The following is a 26,396-nucleotide window of genomic DNA, read 5'->3' as shown; positions in this document are numbered from 1 at the left end:
CACTGCTGACACCGCCGGTACCCTTCACTAAGTACACTGCCAGCACCGCAGCACTGCCATCCCATGTACTGAGGACACCATCAGCAACCCCGCACTATCGACACTGCTGTCACAGTAAGTGCACTATTGGTGTATCCAACCCAAACTGTTTCCAACCTGCATTGCATCCAATCCACTATGTATCCTGCACTGTATTCAACCCACACTGCAGCTGGCCTCCACTGTATCCCGCACTATACCAGACCCGCACTGTATCCAACCCACACTGTATCCCGCACTATATCAGACCCGCACTGTATCCAACCCACACTGTATCCCGCACTATATCAGACCCGCACTGTATCCAACCCACACTGTATCCCGCACTATATCAGACCCGCGTTGTAACCCACACTGTATCCCACACTACATCAGACCCGCACTGTATCCAACCCACACTGTATCCCGCACTGTATCCAACCCACACTGTATCCCGCACTATATCAGACCCGCACTGTATCCAACCCACACTGTATCCCGCACTACATCCAACCCACACTGTATCCCACATTATGTCAGACCTGCACTGTATCCAACCCACACTGTATCCCGCACTATATTAGACCCGCACTGTATCCAACCCATACTACATCCAACCCACACTGTATCCCACACTATATTAGACTCACGTTGTAACCCACACTGTATCCCGCACTATATTAGACCCACGTTGTAACCCACACTGTATCCCGCGCTATATCAGACCCGCACTGTAATCTACACTATATCAGACCCGCACTGTATCCGACCTGCACTGTTTCTGACTCACAGGTACAGAAGGTACCGAGCACTGTTTTTAATGGTCAGGGAGATTTTGGGGAACTGCTCAAGAAAAAGTCTGATTGATCTGATTTAGAAGGGTCAGTCATTGGTGTTCCGGCACCCCCCATGAGGAAATTACAGATTGGGCAGTGAGAATAGGCATGTGCTGGGGGCGACTAATTGTTTTGAGCAAGGATATTCCATGCACGATGTCGATTTTTTAGTAAATGTCTGTGTTGCATTGTTACTTTCTATTGAATGTATTTGTGAGTTGGTTTGGCCTATGTTGCTGAACAATATTGTGTGAGGTGGTCAAAATTGACTGGAAATGACTGGAAATAAATGTTATTGAGGTTAATAATACTGTAGGGACAAAAAAAAAACCCAAATTTTGTGATTTTAGCTGTTTTTATAATTTAAAAAAAAAAAAACAGATCCAAAACCGAAAACAAAACACCAAGGAAAAAAAATCCAAAACCAGATTCAGATCCAAAACCAGGGGAGATTCAGATCCAAAACCAAAACATGACGGTCAGTGCACATCTCTAGTTTGAACCCCCCTTGATCTTGGGGTATCAGGGATTCCCGCTTACCATCAGTAACCGTCTGCCACAGACGATGCTGCCACCAGCAAACTCCTGCAATCGGCATTTGGAACCGTTTCTTACGTACAACCAGGCTCCTACCGCCGCACCTGGAACCGCTTCTGCTGCGTATGTGTCGACGAACTGCAGCCACACCCCCTGATTGGTGTCGGCTGACTCCTCCTGATCCCTCGCAATGGACCAGGCTCTGCTTGTTAGCTGGCAGAGGGTGTGAGCTTGGAGGCACTTAGGCTCAATCCAGAACAGCTGGAGAACAGAATAGCGTTTAGGACTCGGATACAGTCGCAGTGCAATCCACTACAATGCAAACTGCAATCCACTACAATGCAAACTGCAATCCACTACAATACAAACTGCAATCCACTACAATACAAACTGCAATCCAGTACAATGCAAACTGCAATCCACTACAATACAAACTGCAATCCACTACAATACAAACTGCAATCCACTACAATACAAACTGCAATCCAGTACAATGCAAACTGCAATCCACTACAATACAAACTGCAATCCACTACAATGCAAACTGCAATCCAGTACAATACAAACTGCAATCCACTACAATGCAAACTGCAATTCACTACAATGCAAACTGCAATACAGTACAGTACAAACTGCAATTCAGTATAATGCAAACTGCAATCCACTACAATGCAAACTGCAATCCACTACAATGCAAACTGCAATCAACTACAATACAAACTGCAATCCAGTACAATGCAAACTGCAATCCACTACAATGCAAACTGCAATTCACTACAATGCAAACTGCAATACAGTACAGTACAAACTGCAATTCAGTATAATGCAAACTGCAATCCACTACAATGCAAACTGCAATCCACTACAATGCAAACTGCAATCAACTACAATACAAACTGCAATACAGTACAATGCAAACTGCAAACAGGCTACTGTGTGTTTGTTGGTCAGACATAGTAGCACCTGCAATCCAGTGCTGCAAACGGGCTGTTGTATGTGTTTGTTAAAGTGAACAAAGACTTGTTTTCACAAGAATATCTAATCTATCTACACTGCAATATACTGTATATACTGTCACTTGTGTATAAGGGCAGAAACAGTGTGATTTCAAGATTATTTGTCAAAAAAATAGTGTACTGCATTGTGTCTTATCTCTTTTCCCATTATAAAAAAAATAATAATTGCAATATCCAGTCTTTTATAATTCAATTTAAATTGTATTTTTTTCAAGAGTTTGTGTTTTGGAGAGGCTCCGTATATTACTGTACTTAATGGGTTTTGTTGTGTCCCCATTTGCTGGACCCCAAATAATTAAAGTGGAAAAAAGACAGAGGGGCCTATTCATTAACACATAAAATTCTCTAGAGGTAATTAGGTTTAGAACTCACATGGAGTTCTACCTAATTACCGGAGGAATTCATCATTCCTCCTCTCCATAACTATCTATTCCGAAAAGCTGTCATTTTTGCGATGACAGCTTTTCGGGAAATAGATACTTTTCCCTGCCTAGTCCTACCTTACCGCAGCTGTAATCAGTGCTGCACATGTGCCGTTACATCCATAAAAGCAGTACATGCGGAGCACTGCCTACAGCTGCGGTAATTGTGTGTGTCCCCAAAAGGCAGCATATATTACTGTGCTTACTGGGAGTTATTGTGTCCCCGATAGCTGCACCCCAAATTGATTAAAGTGGAAAAAACACTTTTTTCTGATGTTCAAAAAAATCTGAATGTGTTTGACATGAACAATTTGGTCAAAGGAGGAGGATGTTGTTTGTGTCAAAGTAAGTCAGCCCCCAGGGGCAGCAGGTCTTGCCAGTGATAAGAAGGACGTTGTCGTGTCTGGGCAAAAGACAAAAGTAAAAAAAACACCTCTGTTGTGTGGAATTATATTTACCCAAATCCTGACAACACTTGTCACGCCATCTGTAACATTTGTGAGGGCAAAGTAAGTAGAGGTAGGGATGTTAACCATTTAGGCACCTACTCTGTTACGTCATTTGCAGTGAGTTCATGCTAATTATTTAGTAAAATCTCAAAAATCCTGTAAAATAATAACGAGCATCGCAGCGTCAGCTAGCAGCAGCATGGACAGATCCCAGCACATGCCATCTCCACCGCCAACACCTTCATCATCAATCTCATTATTGATCATCGGAGCTAGTGCTCCTGTGTCCAATTTGCAAAGGCAAACTGACTCCAAACTGACATTTTTCAAACAAAGCCTGTACCATGACAGGAGCTGATTGGTTGGTACTTTATCTCTCTCCACTTCAAGGCTTAGTACATCCTGGAGTGCAGATTTATGTGTCAGAACACAATGGGCCTGAGTTAGAGGCACACGCAGTGCTGATGCTCACAAAGGTTAGTGGTTATTTGCTATTGTGCATGCGCTAAAAGTTCTGAAAACCCTTACGGCACATGCGTTACCCTGAGTGTCCGCAGGCGATGTTCTGTACGGGATCGATGGTATCAGAGATGGAGAGGCAAAACGATGGGCTTTCCTGGGAGGTGGACCGAATTGAACCCCAATTAATTAAACTCACAGGTGTGTTATGGGCACTTTGTGGGCGTATCAGTCAATGCGACTGCGTTCTCATGCCCACTGTTTCCACAGGAGCCATGTTCAGATGGAGAACAGCTGGCGATATTGCGCAAATGGTGGCATGTGCAGAACTACCGGCGCTGTTACAGCGTACACGGGCAGTGAAAGTGGGTGTCTCAGGGTGTGGCGAGCAAATGTTTTAGTCCCTGTCACTGAAGTGCTTGGTTTGTTACAAATATGAGTATCCTTTTTAATAAACAAAATAAGGGTGGGTGGGTGATTGTGCCCAAGGACAATTCCATTGTGCACTCTTTTAATCATGGGCTTTGCCAAGATTGTTGTGTTTGACAGGCAGCTTATATTATTGTACATTACTCTGGCGTTGATGTTCTGTATCTTCCAAAACCATCTTTTTTTTTTTTTTAAAGCTTAGTTCCACTCAGATAGATATATATATATGAGATAGATTGATAGACTATAAAAACTAATAGGCACACATACAATTACTGTTCTATTATATACGGGCATATTAGTAGACTAAAAGGGGCACAGATTATTACTATAAAACGCACCCTCTAGTTGATGACCACACCTACTAAATGGCTAGTCACACAACTATGGGCCTCTGCCATTGCATTCCCCTGGTGGGCCCTTCTTGCCCCAGTCTTACATTGATTGTATGAGCATAACGACTGGGTCAGTTGAACATGTACCATGCTTTGTGAACACATAAAACTTTCTAAAAAAATTAATATGGCCCATACAATTTCTGGGCATTTTTTCAGCAACTGCATGTAGAAGATTGTAGCAGCTACTGGAACAGTTCCATTTGCCATGCCACCAACTGAAGCAATAGGCAGAAACCAGGTGAAATTAACCCTTTATATGCTTCAGCAACCAGAGGAACAGCAATAAGCCATCCAAATGTACACATCAAACCATGGCATAGGGAAAGGGGGGGACACGTTAAATTAGTGCAGCACACTGGAGAATAGTCTCGGTTTTATGCAAGCTACTGAAACCATTACAAATTGTAACCAATGAAGTGAGTTCAGGTCATACTCTTAATTAAAGTACTGGAAAAACAGTTAGCAAAGCTGAAAAAGGAGATTAAACTAAGCAATTGTGCTAAGTATGTTGGAATTGTAGATGAAGTTCTTTATTTGCTTTGCCAGGTCTCAAGGGTTTGCAAAATCTTTCAATTGGATCACTACATTTTGACAATCATGCTTGATCATAGGTTTATGTCGTATGTAATGTCTTTCTTTACAACTGACACAGATCTTAAGAGATTCAAAGATCTCTTTGTGAGCAAGTTGTCAGCTCAAGTAGCATATTACACAACAAGGTCTCCTGCTTTAGTTTCACCTGCAAATACTGCTGTTGGTAACTAGCTGACCTTTTTCAAGAAACCCACAGATGATGATGATAAGTCAAATCAGTGCACCTACGTAAAACATTATGACATCTGATCAGGCTTAAAAGAATTGATAACATATATTTAAACCTCTATCGTGAGTCAATATGAAACAGTAAACATCAATAGAAGGATGGAGGATTACTTTAATAATAATTTACAGGGAGGACAAAAAGGCAATTTGGAGCCCCTTGTGCATAGTAGCTTTGGTGTACTTAAGCTTCCCACCCCCCTGTGTGTACTCTTAGAAAGAGCGTTTAGTACAGTCGGGAACTTTGTGCGCGATCAGCGTAGGAGGTTATTTCAAAAAAAATGTAGAAAAACTGATGTTCATCAAAATGAACTACAAATTCTATGAGGAGTACCTTTGCCACCAAATACAACAAACAGCGATTTCTATAGATTCCAGTGGGGTTGAGCAAATATTGTGTGATGATGATATTAATAACAATGATGAGGGTGATGACATTTTCGTCTGTGAAGATGATTAACAACACTGTTAGCTACCTTAAGCCCATTGGTAGCTTGGTTTCACCAAACCACCAAGAAAGTTACATTTTGTGGGGCCCAAACAAACCAAACACTTTAGCAAAGTGCTTGGTTTGTTATAAATATGCGTGTCCTTTTTAATATACATAAGGGCGGGTGGGTGGTTGAGCCCATGGACAATTCCATTGTGCCCACTTTTTATCATGGGCTTTGCCAGGAATGGTGTGATGTGTTTGTACTTTACTCTGGCCTTGATGTTCTGTATCTTTCAAAACATCTTTTTTTTTCCGGTCCCTGAATATTTTATTAGAGATAATGTAGATAATGATCAAAAAAAATCGAATATATGCAGTAAAAAGGATTAATTCCCAAAGTGCAAAAATCCCTTGAAAAAGTTAGTTTTGGATGAAACGCGTTGGGCCACACCCCTACTACATATGTACATTGGACTATATCTAACACTGGACTAATCAGTTTGGACTTATTATGCATGTATTTGCTTTTAAATTGTAGGACTCTTGAAGTCCTCAAGCAATCCATTTTATGAATAAAATAGTGTTGTACCACTTACCTTCCTTCATTAATCATAAAACACCCATAACAACTAATCAACCCCTACACCACCTCTATGAACACCGGGACGGAGAGGAACCAGCAGGAGGCATATAGCAAGACTGTGTAAGTACACGTTTTTCTTACCCTATCCTGCACACTAGTGTTCCTAAGTTCCTGATACTGTGTTATATCATATGTTTGAAGTGGAGAGAAGGAAGAGGTGCACACAATAATCATAACCTTCGTCATCAATTTTATAAGAACACCCATCCTACAGCCATCATTGCGATCTACCATTTCCAATTAAAATTATGGATAACATGTAGAGACAATCTTAACATCCTACCGGAACGGTTTTTATAAGAACAGCCTTGCTACAGACCAAAGTTTGGACTAAATACTACATAAACATTGAGAACAAAAAACTGTAATAAGGACAGTGGATTCACATATCTATCAGAGATATTCAGAACTACTTAAATGCCCCAGAGCGCACCACAACAATTTTTTACCCTTGTGCAGCCACCTGAAAATTAGGACCATTAAATCCTACTCAAATCCAAATATAAATAACAAAAAACAGGTTTGTGACGCTCAGTTAAGTTCCAAAATAATATTCACCCATAGGTTGCTTGAAAAGTCTTGGATCCTCTGTTGAGTGGGATTGGTCCTCGGTCTCTCATGTCCTCCAAATGCTCATAGTCTGTTATTCTCTCCACAATCTTCATATGCTTAATGTGGGCTCAAAAGACGCCTCATAGTACAGTCTGTAACAAATATGTCACCACACACGTGTAGATCGGTATTGAGGTTAAGAAATCCAACACAGAGGAAAAAATAAAAATAGAATAGTAGAAGAGCGTGATTACTAAAAATCACCAGTAGGAACATTTCTATAATAAATAGAAGAAAAAGTAAAGGATAATGGGGACCGTGTACTGTACCTGTACCTGTAATGCCGGGATATACACTAGGAAAATCATAGCATGATTGGGTTCCGGACTGTAGATAGACAGTAATTAGATAGACAATGTCTAGATAGACACCATATGTTAGACAGTCAATAGGTTGACAGGGACAAAAGGTTGACACACTAAATGTGGACATGTAAAAAGATCGATAGGTACAAATGGTCGACAGGGTCAAAATGTCGACATGAAAATGGTTGACACAAAAATGATAGACACATGATCTTTTTGTTTTTTAGGGTTAGGGTTAGGCACTTACTGGAGGGTTAGGGTTAGGCACTTACCCAGACGGTTAGGGTTAGGCACCAGGAGGCAGGGTTAGGCACTTACCAGAGGGCTAGGATTAGGCTCTAGAAGGTACGGTTAGGGTCAGGCACCTACCACGACAGTTAGGGTTAGGCACCAATGGGAGGGTTAGGGTGAAGATTAGGGCTGAAAAATATATATATCATTTGTCGACCATTTTCATGTTGACCTTTTGACCATGTCGACAGTTTGTATCTGTCAACATTTAGTGTGTCAACCTTTTGACCATGTCGACCTTTTGTCCCTGTTGACTTATTGTCTGTCTAACATCTGGTGTCTACCTAGACTAGGGGTTCCCAAATACGGTCCTCAAGGCACACTAACAATCCAGGTTTTTAGGATAACCATGCTTGAGCACAGGTGACTTAATTAGTACCTCAGTTATTTTGATTTAACCATCTGTGCTCAAGCATGGATATCACTAAAACCAGGACTGTTAGTGTGCCTTGAGGACCGAGGTTGGGAATCACTGACCTAGACAATGTCTATCTAATTACTGTCTATCTCTTATACCACACTTGTGAGATTTACCTCTGCAAAACAGCTGTTTCATGGGGTATTCAGCGTCCTTTGTAGCCTGTTGATTTGCATGGCTTATACCCTGTGAGTGTTCAATAACATTATTTCTGAACTCAGCGAGTGCCGCGACAATAGAGCTTGTTACACTATAAGGCGATATTTATTTTTTAGGAATATTATTATGTCCTATGCTCTTGGAAACAGGTAATAAATGCTGTCTAAAACAGGCCCCAAATCTATTTGGGGATTTAGGGCCTGAATCAGAGCCGAACGCTCTGACCAGAGCGCTCGCTCTGAATCAGGGCCCTCCTCCCTAAAAATGGAGTGGCCTCTTTGACGCTCGCATAGCTGTGGGTTACCACCCAAAGCTTATGCGAGCGTCCATGATGATGGTCGCAATGGTCAAGACCATCGCGACCATCGGGCCTGCGACGAGACCCTGCGGTAGGGTCTCGCTGCCGCAAGCCCTGGAGTGATTTTGGCTCTATCAGAGCCAAAATCACTCCCACTGACATCACTAGTGATGTCAGTGGGGCCGGACTCAGACGGTAGGCGTTCCCATGGGAACGCCTCCGTCTGGCAGCCATGCCCCTGGCATGCTCACCAAAGGGGGCGTGTTGTCAGTCACCATCGACAGCATGCCCCCTTTGGTGCGAGACCCCGAGCGTCGTATTTCTCGTCGCTCGCCGGGTCTCGTGCATGGGCACGACGGAGCTCCCTCCGTCGTGCGCATGCTCATTCGGCCAACATCGACCCGCTTGCGAACGTCCGCTCGCGAGCGGGTCTGAATCTGGCCCTTATTTCAAAGTCACTAATGGCTGTTGTTCTGTTTAGAGTACTGCGTTATAGCCTGGACAGTGATATAGGTATGATCCTATTGCCTCTGGAATTTAAACCATGTTTGGGTTCTCTAAATAAGAATAATTATTTAGAACTCCTCCCCATCCAATGTTATTTAGATCATGTCAGCCCGGGACTACAGCACTGTACATGTCTAATGTGAGTTATCCCAGCCGGCATGGTAACGGATTCCATAGGCCTGTAAGCTCTCATCTCCAGCCAGTTACCCTGCTGCTCTAGTGCCACATTTGATGGCACAATATAGTGGTAGGTGATATAAAGTACAGCAATGTATAATGCAGCATAACAGCTGGGCAAATAAGGTATATAAACGTCATTTATCAATAACTAGCAATAAGTGGGTGGAGACGGGACAGCAACTAAAAACATTTTTAATTTTTTTATTTGCAGAACCATAAGGGTACACAGTATGGCCCAGCCTTCATTTTAATGCTCCATTGTAGCAGAGCAGAGTGTCTGGAATCATTTCACAGCAATATTTACTACTGCGCCAAAAAAAAACAAAAAAAAAAACAAGTTGAATTGCAAAATGACCCCATTCTAAGCGGAGGTGGTAGTTTCAGCAAGACACCCAGTTGTAGTTATTCTGCGATACACATCTCCGGAGAAGTGATGCCACGGGCGTTTGTCATTCGCACAGCAAATCTCCCAGAAACAGATTCAAAGAGCTGGTTTTAGTGTCAGGTGAGGTAAAAATGGAAAAAAATACAATTTATACACTAGCAGTATGTAATATTTTCAAATGGAGTCTTAGACAAAGCAGGCAGCCGCACGCTGTGTTTTACATTTGTCATTGTGATAAGGGTATTTCAGCTTTGTGGGAGAACGGCTGAAAGATACATGTTACATTTGCTGAATGCGCCAGAAGGTTTTTTTATTTCTACAAATTGTTCTGCTGGCAATTCTTCTGATTGTGTGTGTGTGGCGTGCAGCTGCGTGAGGCGAGAGGGGCTCGGTGGTGTCCACCAAATAAAGTAACAACTCTTTATAAGAGATCCCGTCTGCTTCCTCATTATTACAGGCTAGGACTTAGTGGAGCCTATTCCAGACTCCTTAGAATGCCTGAACCCCTATGGCAAATAATCTAAGGGTTTGGATCTTGTAAAAGTAACACAAAGGCTGTAACTCCCCAGAAAATTGACAGGTAGAAAACACACGGGGATGGGGGAGTATGAATTTAACATGTTTGGAGTGAATAGCTCTCTGTGCTCCTGCAGTACTTGGTGTTATCGTGGCCGCACTGAAGTGGTATCTATGTACAGAAGAACAGCACTTTCTGTGTGCCTGCAGCTACTGATGTATATCAGGATATTCTCTGATAGAAAATGTGTTTTGTGTCATCTAGTTCTGTCCCGGAAACCCACAGGAAACATGTGGGGCACCATCCAGACAGAGGGCCTGATTCAGAGGCGCTCGCAAAAAGCGTGCGCTCGCTCTGAATCAGGGCGGCGCTGTTTTTTTTAGTTGCAGCCTCCTGGCCGCTCACATTGCTGTGGGTGACCACCCACAGCTATTGCGAGCAGCCAGGATGATGGTCGCGATGGTCAAGACCATCTCGACCATCGGGCTTGCGACGAGACCTTTGTGGTAGGGTTTCGTGGCCGCAACCCCCATAGAGCTTCTGGCTCTAATAGAGCTGGAAGCTCTCCCACTGACATCACTGGTGATGTCAGTGGGGCCACCCACAAACGGCAGGCGTTCGCTTGGGAACGCCTCCGTTTGTGAAGCCACCCCCCGCTCATGCCTACAAAACGGGGCAAGCTGTCGATCAACATTGCACTTGTGCACTGGGCCACCATCAACCCGCTTGCGAGCGCAATGCGCTTGCGAGTCGGTCTGAATCAGGCCCAGAGTGATTACAAGAAGGCAAAACTTCATACGGAGGGTGCGGGAAAATCTTAAATAAATTAAAGAGAGTAGCTGTCACAGACCATGTGATTGTGTATATACAACCAACAAATCCAGGTCTCCTAACAGTAGCCCCCCCTGGCCTATCATCAGGAGCCCTGTCTCCTGTGTGTGTAACCTTTTTAAAACAAACTGCCAGGTGTCTGCCATCATTGTCGGACTGGGGCATGAAAGGCACACGGGGGAATGTAATGGTAGGGCCTACTGAAGTGAGATGGCGTAAAGGTGAAGGTGTGGATAGCCGATAGAGGGGGAGTGGCAGAAAGCATTACAATGCTGTGGCCACCAGATAATACAGATACAATGCAGTGACCACCATATAATCCAGAGAGCAGTGATTGCCATATAATACAGGGAGAATCGCTGTGACCACCATATAATTCAGAGAGCAGTGATTGCCATATAATACAGGGAGAATCGCAGTGACCACCATATAATACAGAGAGCAGTGATTGCCATATAATACAGGAAGAATCGCAGTCACCACCATATAATACATAGATCAGTGATTGCCATATAATACAGGGAGAATCGCAGTGACCACCATATATTACAGATAGCAGTGATTGCCATATAATATAGAGACAATGCAGTGACCACCATATAATACAGAGAGCAGTGATTGCCATATAATACAGGGAGAATCGCAGTGACCACCATATAATACAGAGAGCAGTGATTGCCATATAATATAGAGACAACGCAGTGACCACCATATAATACAGAGAGAAGTGATTGCCATATAATACAGGGAGAATCACAGTGACCACCATATAATACAGAGAGCAGTGATTGCCATATAATATAGAGACAACGCAGTGACCACCATATAATACAGAGAGAAGTGATTGCTATATAATACAGGGAGAATCGCAGAGACCACCATATAATGCACAGACCATCAGTGACCCATAATATAACACAAATAATAAGAATACAATCCCCACCATCACGGGCACACACAGCCTGAAGCGGTGACTGTGTGCCTGCTGCCGCCCGGATGTCCCGATCAGACTCCCACAGCGCGGTTATTTCTGGGCAGCCAGTTCTAGTGTGTGAGTGACAGAAGTGCTGTGTGATGCTATCTGGGTATGTACATAGCTCTGGGAGTTCTTACGCCCAGACAACACTACTTCCCAGAACCGTGGGCAGAGGGCCTAATTCAGACCCGGACGCTATACTGCGCTCGCTCGCATTGAGCGATTTTTCACAATCTGCGCATGCGTGTGAGTCACAATGCACATGTGCTAACCAGTCCATTGCGATGGGAAAGTGCTCGCCCGTAGCCCGCAGTCGGGCCGCTATTTTGAGTGACAGATAGTGCCATTTGTGGGTGGTAACAGGGGAAGGTGCTTGAAATGGGGGAGTGGATGTGCGAACGCAGGTGTGCCCGACCGTCAGAGCGGCGTTTAATGAGTTTGCATAATTAGCAATGTAGCGTCATTACACACGTGACTGGGTTGTATTTTAGCCAGGACTGCTCGCAATGTTGTGGTGGGAAAAGGCTACCACAAGCGCTGCGAGCAGCTCCGATGGCTCTCGATGTTCCCGATTAATCGTACAACTGCCCGAGATGATGTGTGTTTTGCTAGTGGCAAAGGGGCGTCTTTATACAGGTGTGAGTGCATAGTGCGTTCGCTCGCTATTACTTAGTGGGCAGCTTTACGCGACGCAGTGCGAGCGCATGATTTAAATAGCCGGCCTCTTTTAGCCAGCAATCGGACGCAAATAGCATCCGGGTCTGAATCAGGCCCAGAGTAAACACTACATCTCCCAGAATGCATTGCATCTGTGTAACGGCAGAGTGGCGTCACCTAGTCAACAAGTTGGAGAGCAGTTGTGTAATAGTACAGTCCATTCTAAGCATCTCCTCCAGTCTCCTCTGTCAGAGCACAGCAGTGTGACCCAGTGTGTACCCAGCAGCTGTCCCCTCTAGGCCCCATCACTGCTCCTCTGTACCCAGTTATTGCCCGCTAAAAAAAGAAAGGTTACCATCGAAACGCCATCAAAAACATTGATGGTCTGCAACCATGGCATTTTATGTCCATCCCTAGTACACTCTAAATAGCACATACCGCCTGACAACACGCAGGCCACACCAGACTGAGGGTCTGATTCAGCAAGGAACACAGCCGCGAATTTGCCTCTACACCAATTGTCCTCTACCCTGCTTTCCTACTACTGCTCATCAATTAAGGAAGGTTTGACACCCTTAGGACTCAGGCCTCTCACAGTCCTTGTTTCTTTGGGCATCTCACCTGTTGGCACCCTTTAATGTCACGCCAGGTAACCACCTCCTGCAACAGTGGAAAATAATGGCCCAAGATCAAAGGATAATGGGTCCTAGGGACCACAGCAGCCACTATTTTAGCACCACCTGTAGCAGTACTCGTGGGTGTTCTTCCAGATCTCCATGGATACACTATACTTTTACAGAGGGCAAGACTTGGTCAACTCTGTTAAGTACCAGCTTAGCCGAAATAATGGAGAGAGCACTACCCACATCAACAGCCCAGCCTACAACCTGAATTTTTAAAACAGTACAAGGTGTTTTCTGCCGGGGAGGGGTTTCCAACAAATAGGTTGACAACAGGTCGGGCTGTTTTACCCACGCTACAGTCCATTGACTCACTCCAGTTTGGACAGTCCTGGCATACATGACCAGGTTCACTACAGTCAATACATACATTTGTTAGTGGTTTATCAGTTTTGAGAGCTGTGACCTTGGTCTTAGGTTTGGGAACAGGCCGTACCAGCTTTCCAAGTGTCACATATCATTCCACCACGGCTAACTCCTCCGATATTTGACGGTCATCCTGAAGGGGCAACTGTTGCACACCATGATCTATCACCCTTATAGCATGGTCTATAGCAACAACCTCCATTATGCACTGAGGGGTGTTCTTATCTGGTTGTAGCCAGGCTCTACCTAGTCTGGCCAGTTCCGCCAGCTGAACCCTTGGAGGCTCAGAGGGGGTACATACATCAATCATGGAATTTCTGGGCTTTGCTGGGGCCCATCACACCAATCCTAGCAAGAATAACGTTTTTCAGGTGAACATAGGAGTCTGCTTCTGACACTGGTAAATTCACATATGCCCTCTGGGCTTCCCCTGTAAGATAGGGAGCTAAAATTACAGCCAACTGCTCCTCTGGCCACTTTAGCTTAGTAGCCGTGCACTCAAAGATGCACAAATAGCCTCTATGTCATCTGATGGTGTCAGCTTTTCCAGCTCCTCCCGCTCCCATCCACCTTTCCTTATTTCCACTGATTCTTCATGCAGTAACTAAATTTGGGTTTGCTGGCCCTGTATCTGGGTTTGCTGCCCTGTAACCATCACAGCAAACATTCTCAAAACATCCTCTATTTTACACAATGTGTTCTCTTTGTGGATAAACAGCAAGGTTTTTTTTTAAATCGAGTTTATTTATGAAAATTTTTCTCCATAACAAAAAAAACAAACAGTACAATTGACAAAAGTTTAATTAAATGATCCAGTTTATTAAGTGAAAGCTAGCAGCTAGCTCTGGCTGTTCTCCACCCTACTGACCACACTGCCATAAACACACAATACAGTGTTTCCTGACCTCTAAGCCACATACACCAGCATCAGTTATGTTATCTGTAACCAATTGCAGTTTCAAAGCCAGCTTGCCTGACTCACTCAACCTTGCTGCTGTTAGTGCGGCTCAGTCTCACCAAGTCGCGGTGCAGCCAGTAGCATCCAGAAGTGCTTCCTGCTGTTGTTGTGGGTAGATCCAGTCACGATTCCAGGACTCTTTGCTGTGTAGCAGCGTCCAGCAAAATGGTCCCTGTCCGGGCACCAAAAGTGACAAGGATCACATACACCGGTCTAAAAGTTCCAAATTACAGGTTTATTTCTCCATAGCTTTCCAAGACAGGCAGTTCTTTGCAGACTGTCAGGAGGTTACAAGCAAGCTGAAGGTTATAGCACAGGTCATAGAAAGAGCAGTGTTGAAACAGCAGATCCAGGTGTCCTAACAGTAAACCACCCTCTGTCCTATCACCTGGGCAACTAATTCACCATCAGGAGCCCTGTCTCCTGTGTCTGAAACCTCTTTAAAACTATCTAACAGGTGTCTGCAATCATCCCTGCTACTGCTCAGACTTGGACAAAAAAAATAGCTGGGCTGGATCTCACATCCTGTAGTTCTATAACCGTGTCAGATTTGTGCTGTCCCTGTTAAAAAAGATATATAAATATATAAAATTACAGGTTGAGGGGCACTCACTATTGCAGCAACAGAAATGTCCTTTATTTGTTACATATCACCAGCATTGTAGCACATGTTCCGATGTTTCAGTCTGATAACAGACCTTTGTCAAGATAGATAATTGTTGCAAGAAGCCACAGCCATCAGAAATAGTCAAGACCAGTGGTTCTCAAACTCGGTCCTCACATCCCCATAAAGTACACATTTCCACATCCATTTTAACTTATCCAAAATGGTTTCATAAAAAAAAAAAAAAATTTAAGATTTTTTTTTTTAAATTGTTTTTTAAAATAACTGAACATCGAAACATCGGAAACATTGTGACGTTCAATTTGAGACCAGATACAGGAACCAGGTATGTCAGGGGCATGAGGGAGGAGGTTAACATACTTTTCCCCAGTGGCTGCTCAGTTCTGCAGGTGCTGGGTAGGGGGTCCTGCTTTGCTGACCGATCAGCAGTACAAAGGGGAGAGGGTGCTGGCAACCAGAGGGACCGGAAGATTCTCTTCCTGCAGCCGCTCTCATGTTTATCTGACTGGACGAAATTTTACGTCCAGTACAGATAAAGAACTGCCTGGTGTGGACAGAAAATTATGTCCATGCCAGGCAAGTGGTTAATGTCACGCCAACCGCCACCAGGGGTGCAGGGAATAGCCATGGACTTACAGTTCAGAACTTTCTTTCACAGGGGGGGTCCCCACTTTCCAAGGAATTCCAGCCCTGTGCTGACCAGTTTGGGGCTGGCTAATGTGATGGCAGGGTGACCCCACACTGTGTGTCCCCTTGCTATGGCATTACCACACAGGCTGGTTCAGCCTGGTGCGGTTTTTTGGGAAATAGGGGGAACCCAAAACTGTTTTTTTCCCCTTATTTTCCAATACCAGACCAGGCTCAGAGGTTCGAGACTTATTGATTAGGGGAAGGGTGAGGGGGTCCACACATTTTTTTTGTAGAAAAAAAACAATAAAAAACATTTATTCTTTTAAAAAAAAACATCATAAGGCAGGGACATAACTACTATGGGTCCAGGGGCAGTTATTGCTAGAGGGTGATCGGTGACACAGTCTTCAGCAGATTGTTTCAGCAGATACACATTGGAGGTCTGCTCAGAAATTGGGCAAGTGTGTGCCCATAGGTTGGTTGTAGAATCTGTGACCATGTCAGCAGTAGGCATTGTATAAACAGTATGATCTGCAGTTGGTGTGGGACTGTGGACTGGAGCACTGTGAGGGACACTTTAGCAAGCCATCAGGGCATCATTAGGGTGCCATTAGGTTAGGACAGTGGTAGGCAACCTTGTCCTCAAGAACTACTAACCGTTCATGTTTTTCTGACCACCTAACTGGTGCACAGGTGTAGTCTTTACTAACTGTCACATTTTCAAACATGTGGTGCATTCATTCTTAACTGACACATTCTACAGATCCACAGGTGGCCTGGAAAACATGACCTGTTGGTAGTTCTTGAGGACCAGGGTTGGCTACCCGAGAGTTAGGATGGGTCAGTTAAGTTTAGATATAAGAGCTTAATATGTAGATCTGGAGACAGAAGTAGGTACCTGGGAAGTGTGACTGTAGTGCAGGCATCATTGTCACTTGTACAGTGTATGTGTGTTTGTCACACAAACTGTACAGAAACACTGCAGTGCAAACAAACAGGCTACTCTCTGTGTTGCTGTTGATTGTTGATTTTTTTATTTCTTAAAGTGAACTTGGACCTTTCTTCTCACTGCAGTATACTATAGTATATTTATTGTTTATCTCTCCAAAGAAAACTGTAATGTGTTTGAGGCTGCTGCACCCCAAGAAGATAATATTATGTGATAATGATATTAACAACAGTAATGAGGGTAAGGGTGAGGGTGAGGATGAGGACATGTTACAACTGAAGACATGATTAGTAACAACACTGTTAGTCACCATAAGCCTATTGGTAGCTTGTTTTGTGGGGGTCCGAACAAACCAAGCACTTCAGCCACAAAAGTGGCAGTCCCTGTCACTGAAGGGCTTGGTTTGTTAAACTGTGCATGTCTCTTTTAAATTACAACATAAGAATGGGTGGGAGGGCTCAATGACAATTCCATTGTGCGCCACTTTTCCTTATGGGCTTTGCCAAGACTGTGTGTGTTTGACATGCAGTGTACTGTAAATTACTGTACTTTACTGCCGCATTCATATTCTTTTGCATCTTGCAAATCATCCATCACCAGCTTCTAATTCAGGCATATAGGCCCTCATTCAGAGGCGGTCGGAGGATGCAAGCAGTCGCTCAGAAACTGGGTGGCCACTTGCATCCTCACCGGCCGCCTCTGTTTCGGACGTTAGGCTGTGGGTTTACACCCACAGCTCTAACGTCCGCTAGGGTGATGGTCGCGATGGTCATAGACCATCGCGACCATTGGGGCTTACGACGAGACCCTAGGGTAGGGTCTCACTTGTCGTAAGCCCCGGAGAGCTTCTGGCTCTGTCAGAGCCGGAAGCTCTCCACTGACATCACTAGTGATGTCAGTGGGGCCTCCCCCAAATGGCAGGCGTTCCCATGGGAATTCCTCCGTTTGGGCTGCCACCCCCTCGGGCCGCCTTCCAAACTGGGTGAGCTGTCAATCAACATCGACAGCTCGCCCCCTTTGGAAAGAGACCCGCTACGACCGGCGCTGTCGGTCGTAGCGGGTCTCACACATGCGCATGAAGGAGCCGGCTCCCTCGTGCGCATGCGCACTGGACAAACATTGAGGCGGCCGTGCGGTCATAGACCATACGGCCGCCTCTGAATGAAGCCAATAGTCCCCATTTCCTGTAGCTTCTCAGCAGATGCAGACTTGTATCATCAAATCATATGATTCAATTTGACTAGGCTGTTACTCTGCCTTAAATCCTGAGGACCTTTTTTTATAGTTGAATTATTATCCCTAATCAATTAATCAAACAATCAATTAATTAGTTATATTCTGTAGTCAATCATTCTAATTTGGAAATTTTTTGTATAGCTTTTTCAATTTATCAAATTTCTTTTAATTTATAGTTATATTCTATAATCAATTAATTAATCAATCCATCAAGTAATCAATCAATCTCACTGGAATTTTGGAAGCATGTTTTTTGGTAGTTTTTTCTTTTCTATTTCTCCAACTTCCTTTTTTATAGTTACAATACTAACACTATTCAATCAATTAATTAATCACTCAATCAATCAATCTCATTTGGATTCTTGTTTTTTAATGATTTGTTCCATTTATCAAATTATTTTTAATTTATGGTTATATTCTAGAATCAATTAATCAATAAATAATTTAATCAATCAATTAATCAGTCAATCAGTCAACCTGACTGGGATTTTGGATGCTTGTGTTTTTGGTAGTGTTTTTTTTTTCATTTCTCTAATTTACATTTTTATAGTTTGTTTAATTAATTATACTAATCAATCAATTAATCAATAAATCTCATTTGGATTCTTATTTTTTAATTGTTTGTTTTAAGTTATAGCTATATTCTATACTCAATCAATTAATCAATCAAACAATTAACCTTATTGAGATTTTGGATGCTTGTTTTGTAACAGTGATTTCCATTTCTCTGATTTACTTTTTTTTCGCTAAATTATTAACACTAATCATTGAATGAATGAATCAATCAATTAATGCTTTACCTAACTTTCACTAAATAGTATTCCACCTCCATATACCTGTACTAGCCCGGGCCTCTGAGCTAGTTCTTGATTAATTAAAACATTTTGTAGTATAGTACAGTTTATATTAAACTATCATTTTATCTGCCACTGCAGTGCTACTTTGTTTCCTAGTTGTGCTATATACTTTTTTACACTACCATGTGTTTAGCCAGTCAGCTTACTGCAGCCTTTGCCCAATATAGGTGAAAACTGAAAACAATATTGTGAACTGTGAGGTGGTCAAACTTGACTGGAAATGACTGGAAGTTAGGGGGTCATTCAGACCCGTTCGCGAGCAAAGGACGCTCGCAACCGGGTCGATGTTGCCCCACTGCGCATGCGCACGACGGAGGGAGCTCCGTCGTGCGCATGCGCGAGACCCGGACTGCGACAGCCAAGCTGTCGCTCCGGGTCTCGCACCAAAGGGGGCGTGCTGTCGATGTTGATTGACAGCACGCCCCCTTTGGTGGGCGTGCCGGGGGCGTGCCTGCCAGACGGAGGCGTTCCCATGGGAACGCCTACCGTCTGAAGCCGGCCCCACTGACATCACTAGTGATGTCAGTGGGAGTGATTTTGGCTCTGATAGAGCCAAAATCACTCCAGGGATTGCGGCAGCGAGACCCTACCGCAGGGTCTCCGTCGCAAGCCCGATGGTCGCGATGGGCAAGACCATCACGACCATCATCATGTACGCTCGCTATAGCTGTGGGTGGTAACCCACAGCTATGTGAGCGTCCATGAGGACGCTCCAAAAAAAGGTAGGAGGGCCCTGATTCAGAGCGAGCGCTCTGGTCAGAGCGTTCAGCTCTGAATCAGGCCCTTAATGCTATTGAGGCTAATAATGGGAATTTATCTGTTTTAATACATTTTTAAAGAAATCCAAAACCAAAACCTTTGAGAGTGGTTTTGGCAAAACCAAAACACAGGGCTTCGCACACAAATATCTGTGATAGCACTTTTGCATTTTTATGTAACAGACCAAGGCTACAGTATGTTCCCATGTAAAGCAGAATAGCTGTAGCGCCTAGAACTTGTCACCTTCTCATTTACTACTTTTCCTACAGCAGCCCCAGGCCCAACTGCGTAGCTATCACATTTACTAAGCTCCAGAAAGCGAACCATTCCTGAGTTTGGCCCCCGGCAGCTGACGCCATCTGAAGACGGTGTTAGCTTCTGTAGCCTATGAGCTATACTTCCCAAAATTTACTGGGAACTGTCTCCGGCAATGGCCGCTGTCAGCGGACCGCACATGTGCAGTACACAAAGAGTCCCAAAATAGTAGCGAAGTGACCGCTGATGCAATCACTTCACTACTAACACATCGTAGGGACGGTCTCCTCTCGGTGCCGCTGTCCTGCATGTTTTTTGTATACAGTACATTCTGGCGGTAAATCATTTCTTATTGCCGCGAATAGCGCTGATAAGAAATTCGAATTATCGGGTCTAAAATCCAATAATTTACACATATGCCCCTTTGTTCCCTTGTAAAATAATCGGACTATCGCTGTCCCATTTCTCCCTTGGACTTCTACAAGGTCCCTGCCAAAATGCACAAAAGGGGAAACTATGAGGGTCCTGTGAGTGGGTGTAGGACAGATTTTCCTTCAGATTAGGCAATATCTCCTGCCTGCCACATGGACTCCAATCTATGCAAGACACGCTCCCCAAAATGCCTTCCCAATAAATGAGAATGTGCCATTTTTAGTAGAGATGTGCGGGTTCGGTTTTATTCGGTTCTTATCGCCAAATTAGCGCATGTTCGCGTTAGTTCGGATCTATCTTATTGGCTATCCAAAGGACATGAGAGCCGGACAGCACAATATGACGCTGCTTATGAGAACTGAACATATCCGAGTAAATCCTAGTAAAGCCGAACCGCACATCTCTCATATTTAGTACCACGGCACATGCCTCTGTGGCATCACTCGTTGTTCTACCCTCTCCCCCAGAAAGTACACAGCTATCGGATTAACTGCGTGACCATCTGTTATCCGAGTAATCCACAAGCTACTGGGAATGTCTGGGGAAATTACGCTGCCGGGGCCGGTGAAGCTGCTCCAAAGAACGCAGACACTGTCTTCAGCATGCCCAGAAAACATGGCCGATATGCCCCCATTTCCTGGAACACTCGGTGTCGACGTCCCGTCGACGCTCTCAAACACCTGCAGCATGTCAATCATACTGCAGGTCCTGATTCACTGGTGGCTTTGCAAATCCAAGCATCTGGACTTTGACGCATGTACAGATGGCCGATAATCGCTCAACTGTGAAAACATCGGCATATTGTGGTGTACAGCTCTAAATCAGGCCCAAAGATGCTGCATCGCTCACAGATCATTTACGACTATGGTAATGTATCTTGACACTTGCGCATTGTGTCTCAGACGCACGCGCGGGTGGCTGGTAGTCGCTCAACTGTGAAAACGTCGTAGCGTACAGTTCTGAATCTGGCCCGCAGCTGGCAATCTGAGTTTTATCCTTCCAGACTGCTGGATAATACATGTGGATAAGGAAATCACCAGTAATGCGCAGTGGCTTCAAACTCACTAGAAAAATATGTCCTTTCGTAAATTATTCCCTGATTGTTTCCCCGCAACCAGCCCCAGCATTACAGCAATAGCACCCACGTTTAGCAGTGTGATCTCCTGTCCCCCAGACAGTCTGATAAATAGCATTCATACATTAAATATAGTTCTGATTCCCCTCAGTCAGTCCTGACATTAAATAAATAGTATTTAAAAACACACACACACACACACACACACACACACACACACACACACACACACACACACACACACACACACACCAGCCCCTGCATAACATTAACTCCATATACAGCAGTAACCACATTCACAGGGACTAGTGACATCTTGAAGCAGGATTGGGTAGCCTAAGGTAAGCTCAGCAACATCACTAGTTGCCAGTGAATTGAAAGTCATTCACAAAAGGCTGAGGGCCTGATTCAGAGCCGGACGCTATTTGCGCTCGCTCGTTCAGAAAAAGGGTCCGGCTATTTAAATTGAGTGCTCGCTCTTTGCGGTCTCTTGACGCCTCTGTCTGAGCGAGCGAACGAAACATGCGCTCGCTATTTTGTAAAGACGCCCCCTGGCCGCTCGCATCCTACGTCATCTCCGCTATTTATTAGATTAATCAAGTACATCGAAAGGCGTCTGAAGTGCTTGTGGTTGGATTTTCCTACCGCAATCATGCGAACAGTTCAGGCTAAGAAACAACCAAGTGACATGGTAGATGACGCTGCTTTGTTAATTATGCACACCCTTAAAACGCCCGTTTTGACCGTTTGGCACGCCTGCGTTCGGATCTCCACTCCCCGTTTTCAAGCACCTTCCCCTGTTACCACCCACAAACGCCTTATCCTGTCACTCAAATTAGCAGGCACTCGCTATTTTGTGAGCGCTCGATTTCCGACCGCAATGACTGGTTGGCGCATTCACATTACAGCCTATACGCATGCGCAGTTGTGCGAACATCGCTCGGAGCGAACGAGCGGCCGCTTACGAGCGGCTCTGAATCAGGCCCTGAGTCCATATGTGCCGGTGACAGGTTGGGTACGGGATGCCCGCGCTTGGGATTCCCCAGGTCAGAAACCGGAAGCCGGCATCCCAACAGGGTTAGGATACTGACACTCTCTAACCCTTCCTTCCTGGTGCCTATACCTAACCCCCCTCTCCCCACACCCTAAACCTAACCCTTCCCGCTTAATGCCTAACCCTAACCCTCCCCCTTAGTGCCTAACCGCAGTACTTACCACTGGGATGCCGGAGCCGGGAGGTAACGGGATTCCAGCGCCGACATTCTACACGTCTGCATCCTGACAGTCGGGATTTTGACGGGATCCCCCCAGTGACAGATGCTGCACATTTTCTTCTGATATAATTCTATATCAGATTATATATAATTAGTAGAAAGCCCCATCACATAAGCAATGTCATCTCAGCCTTCCCCCTCCCACTTTGCCATGCGTAGCCCCCCACCTCTGCTGTCCATCCCAGATCTGACTGCTTCCCATCCCGTCCCTCCATCCCACCCTCCGCTCCCATACTCACCCTGTCCCCATTCCTTTTCTGCAGTGCTACAGTAGGTCTCCGCCGTCTTCCTCGCAGTAGGAGCCAATGGCGGGACAGGAAGCCCTGTCTTCCACAGCGCGCGCATTCAGGAGACGGAGCAGGGTTTAGGAAATTATTATACAGATAGAAATATTTTGAACAATGTACAATGTGGGAGCAAAACAGAAAGAGACGTGTTGGTTTATTATGTAAATATCCAAGGAAAAAATGAAGTGATACGTATGATATTATGTGATGCGCTGCATATATTGGCACATTGCTCTGTCTGCAAATTACACTTCATTATAATTTTTACATGAATATGTAAATATTATACAATATTTCCCTTTTTATCTCAATGTTTTCTTATTTTGTAAGGCAAAAATTGCACGTTAACTGTTAATGAGATTATCTGTAGACTATTATCTCCAGACATTTTTACTAAATATATTCATGCGTTCAATCTTATGTGCTTTGGGAATAGCAAACAGAAATGACTTTAGGAAGAAACTTCTAAGGCTTTTATATATGTTTTTCCATTTACAAAAACTTTCTTAAAGTGCTGACTTTTCTGATAAGGAATGTTGTAACAGGAACGCAATTTACTATAGATGTTTGTTTGTTTTTTTCTTTTAAATAGCATTCCATCCACAAATCATTATTTCCTTTTCAAAATCTCTCTGGAGATTGCAAAAAATATATAAAAGCCAGTTTCACAGACACAAGCGCACAGCTCTCACCCTGTCACGTGAAGGAAGAGACGTAAGGGGAGGGGTCTTACAGTACACAGAGCAGACAGAGGTCAGAAAGGGCATTCCAACACCTCTCTACTAATTATGGGCCTGATTTAGAGACGTACAGTAATGTTCTACGACGCAGGCGTGGCGCAACTTAGACGCATGAGCAGTTCACCGATAATCGCTCAACTGCGAAAGTATAGCGCACATCTCTTATGTATCATGCATGTTCCTGAAGGGGCGTTTTTAGGGTCTCCCTGCCTGATTCTGAACATGAGTGGGAAAATTAGATTTCATTTGGGCGAATGTCCAAGTACTGAGGCGCTGACTTTTAGCCTCTGTGCACGCTGTAATACCGATCGGTGCGTCTTTATATACCACCATCAGTAGCACCATCTAAACCTACACCAGTCCTATAACAGGGGCAGCGTCTCCGTCTGACCATTACCTCCTGTGCCCGCAGCTGTGCGCCTGTGTATGCAGCCACTTTCACTGACACGTCCGCGACATCTTCATAACAAAAAGCATGTCAGGGAGATTGTGAAAGCAACACCTATAAGCGCGGCTCATCTGAGAGGCATGTCATACATGTGATGGACATGTACTGCTACATCTGAGAGGCGTGTCATACATGTGATAGGCGTGTACTGCTACATCCGAGAGGCGTGTCATACATGTGATGGACATGTACCGCTTCATCTGAGAGGCGTGTCATACATGTGATGGACATGTACTGCTACATCTGAGAGGCGTGTCATACATGTGATAGGCGTGTACTGCTACATCCGAGAGGCGTGTCATACATGTGATGGACATGTACTACTACATCTGAGAGGCGTGGCATACATGTGGTGGATGTCTACTGCTACATCTGAGAGGCGTGTCATACATGTGATGGACATGTACTGCTACATCTGAGAGGCGTGTCATACATGTGATGGACATGTACTGCTACATCTGAGAGGCATGTCATACATGTGATGGGAGTGTACTGCTACATCTGAGAGGCGTGTCATACATGTGATGGATGTGTACTGCTACATCTGAGAGGTGTGTCTTACATGTGATGGGCGTGTACTGCTACATCTGAGAGGTGTGTCATACATGTGATGGACATGTACTGCTACATCTGAGAGGCGTGTTATACATGTGATGGACATGTACTGCTACATCTGAGAGGCGTGTCATACATGTGATGGGCGTGTACTGCTACATCTGAGAGGCGTGTCATACATGTGATGGGCGTGTACTGCTACATCTGAGTGGTGTGTCATACATGTGATGGGCGTGTACTGCTACATGTGAGAGGTGTGTCATAAACCTGACTTACAGCGAAATGTAAATGAGTCCCAAAGCAGTTAGTAAGATCTCTGTGTTCACACTGATACATTTCAGAAAATACATGTAGCCATAGGGATTATTGGGCCTGATTCAGACGTGGTTGCAAGCGCTGAGCGCTCGCAATCGGGTTGATGGTGGCCCACAGTGCATGCGCATGACGGAGCCGGCTCCGTTGTGCGCATGCGCGAGACCCGGCTAGCGACGGGCAATCCGTCGCTCCGGGTCTCGCACCAAAGGGGGCGAGCTGTTGATGTTGAGTGACAGTTCACCCCCTTTGGTGGGCGGGCCGGGGGGGTGGCTGTCCAAACAGAGGCGTTCCCACGAGTCATGGTCAGTGGAGAGATTCCGGCTCTGTTAGAGCCGAAATCTCTCTGGGGCTTGCGGCCACGAGACCCTACCACAAGGGTCACATCGCAAGCCCGATGGTCGCGATGGTCTTGACCATCGCGACCATCATCATGGCTGCTCGCAATAGCTGTGGGTGGTCACCCACAGCTATGCGAGTGGCCAAGAGGCCGATCCAAAAAAAAATAGCCCGGCCCTGATTCAGAGCGAGCACTCTGTCAGAGCGAGCGGCTCTGAATCAGGCCCATTGTGCCTTAACCCAATGCAGGGAAATGATACTAATTATGCTAATGATACCATTTGAGTGTATATATTTTTTTATTTTATTTTATATAACAGCTTCATAATTGGGGTAAGGTGGAATCAGGGAGATTATTAGACAGAGAGATTGCTGCTATGTCAGGGCGTCTCCCTGACAATGAGGGATAGTTGGTAAATATGATGTTATAAGTTACAATTCAAATTTTAGTATGGAAAAGCAAAATAGCAAGTTTTTAGTTTTTTTTTATTGTTGCAAATGATTTTTTCACTCTCACACATAAACATTGACACATTCTTGTGCAAATAATGAATAAGTATAATTCACATAGCAAAAAAAAAGATAACTTTATCTGTGCCCCCTCACTCTCCCCCTCCCTCTTATAAGTGATGCCCACTGAGCAACTATTTTGAAATAAAGTTCAATTTATAAGTTTGTTTCCCAAATCACTAGCGGTTAATATATGCTGGCAACCACTCCCCGACCACGGATATCATTATATTCATTAGTTATGCTGTCAAAATCAGAGATATACATAGCATAAAATCACGTTCAAAGAGAAAACAAACCGTAATAAAAGCTAAGGTTAAGACCCTTTATATCCCCCAAGCATTTCCATCCCTACTAATTGGCGCTTCACTCCGATGACAGTAACAAAAATAAACATATAACGGATTGAAGATGATGTCTGCCTGTAATTAGATGCTGCAACATGAAACTAGTTTATCATTAAATACATGAAACCAAACGATGCCACCGGTCCACGAGAGACTGAAAGCCAGAT

This window comes from Taudactylus pleione, unplaced genomic scaffold (assembly GCF_031769625.1).
Source record: "Taudactylus pleione unplaced genomic scaffold, aTauple2 ptg001106l, whole genome shotgun sequence".
In the NCBI taxonomy this organism is placed as follows: domain Eukaryota; kingdom Metazoa; phylum Chordata; class Amphibia; order Anura; family Myobatrachidae; genus Taudactylus; species Taudactylus pleione.
Note: the sequence above shows the minus strand (reverse complement) of the source record.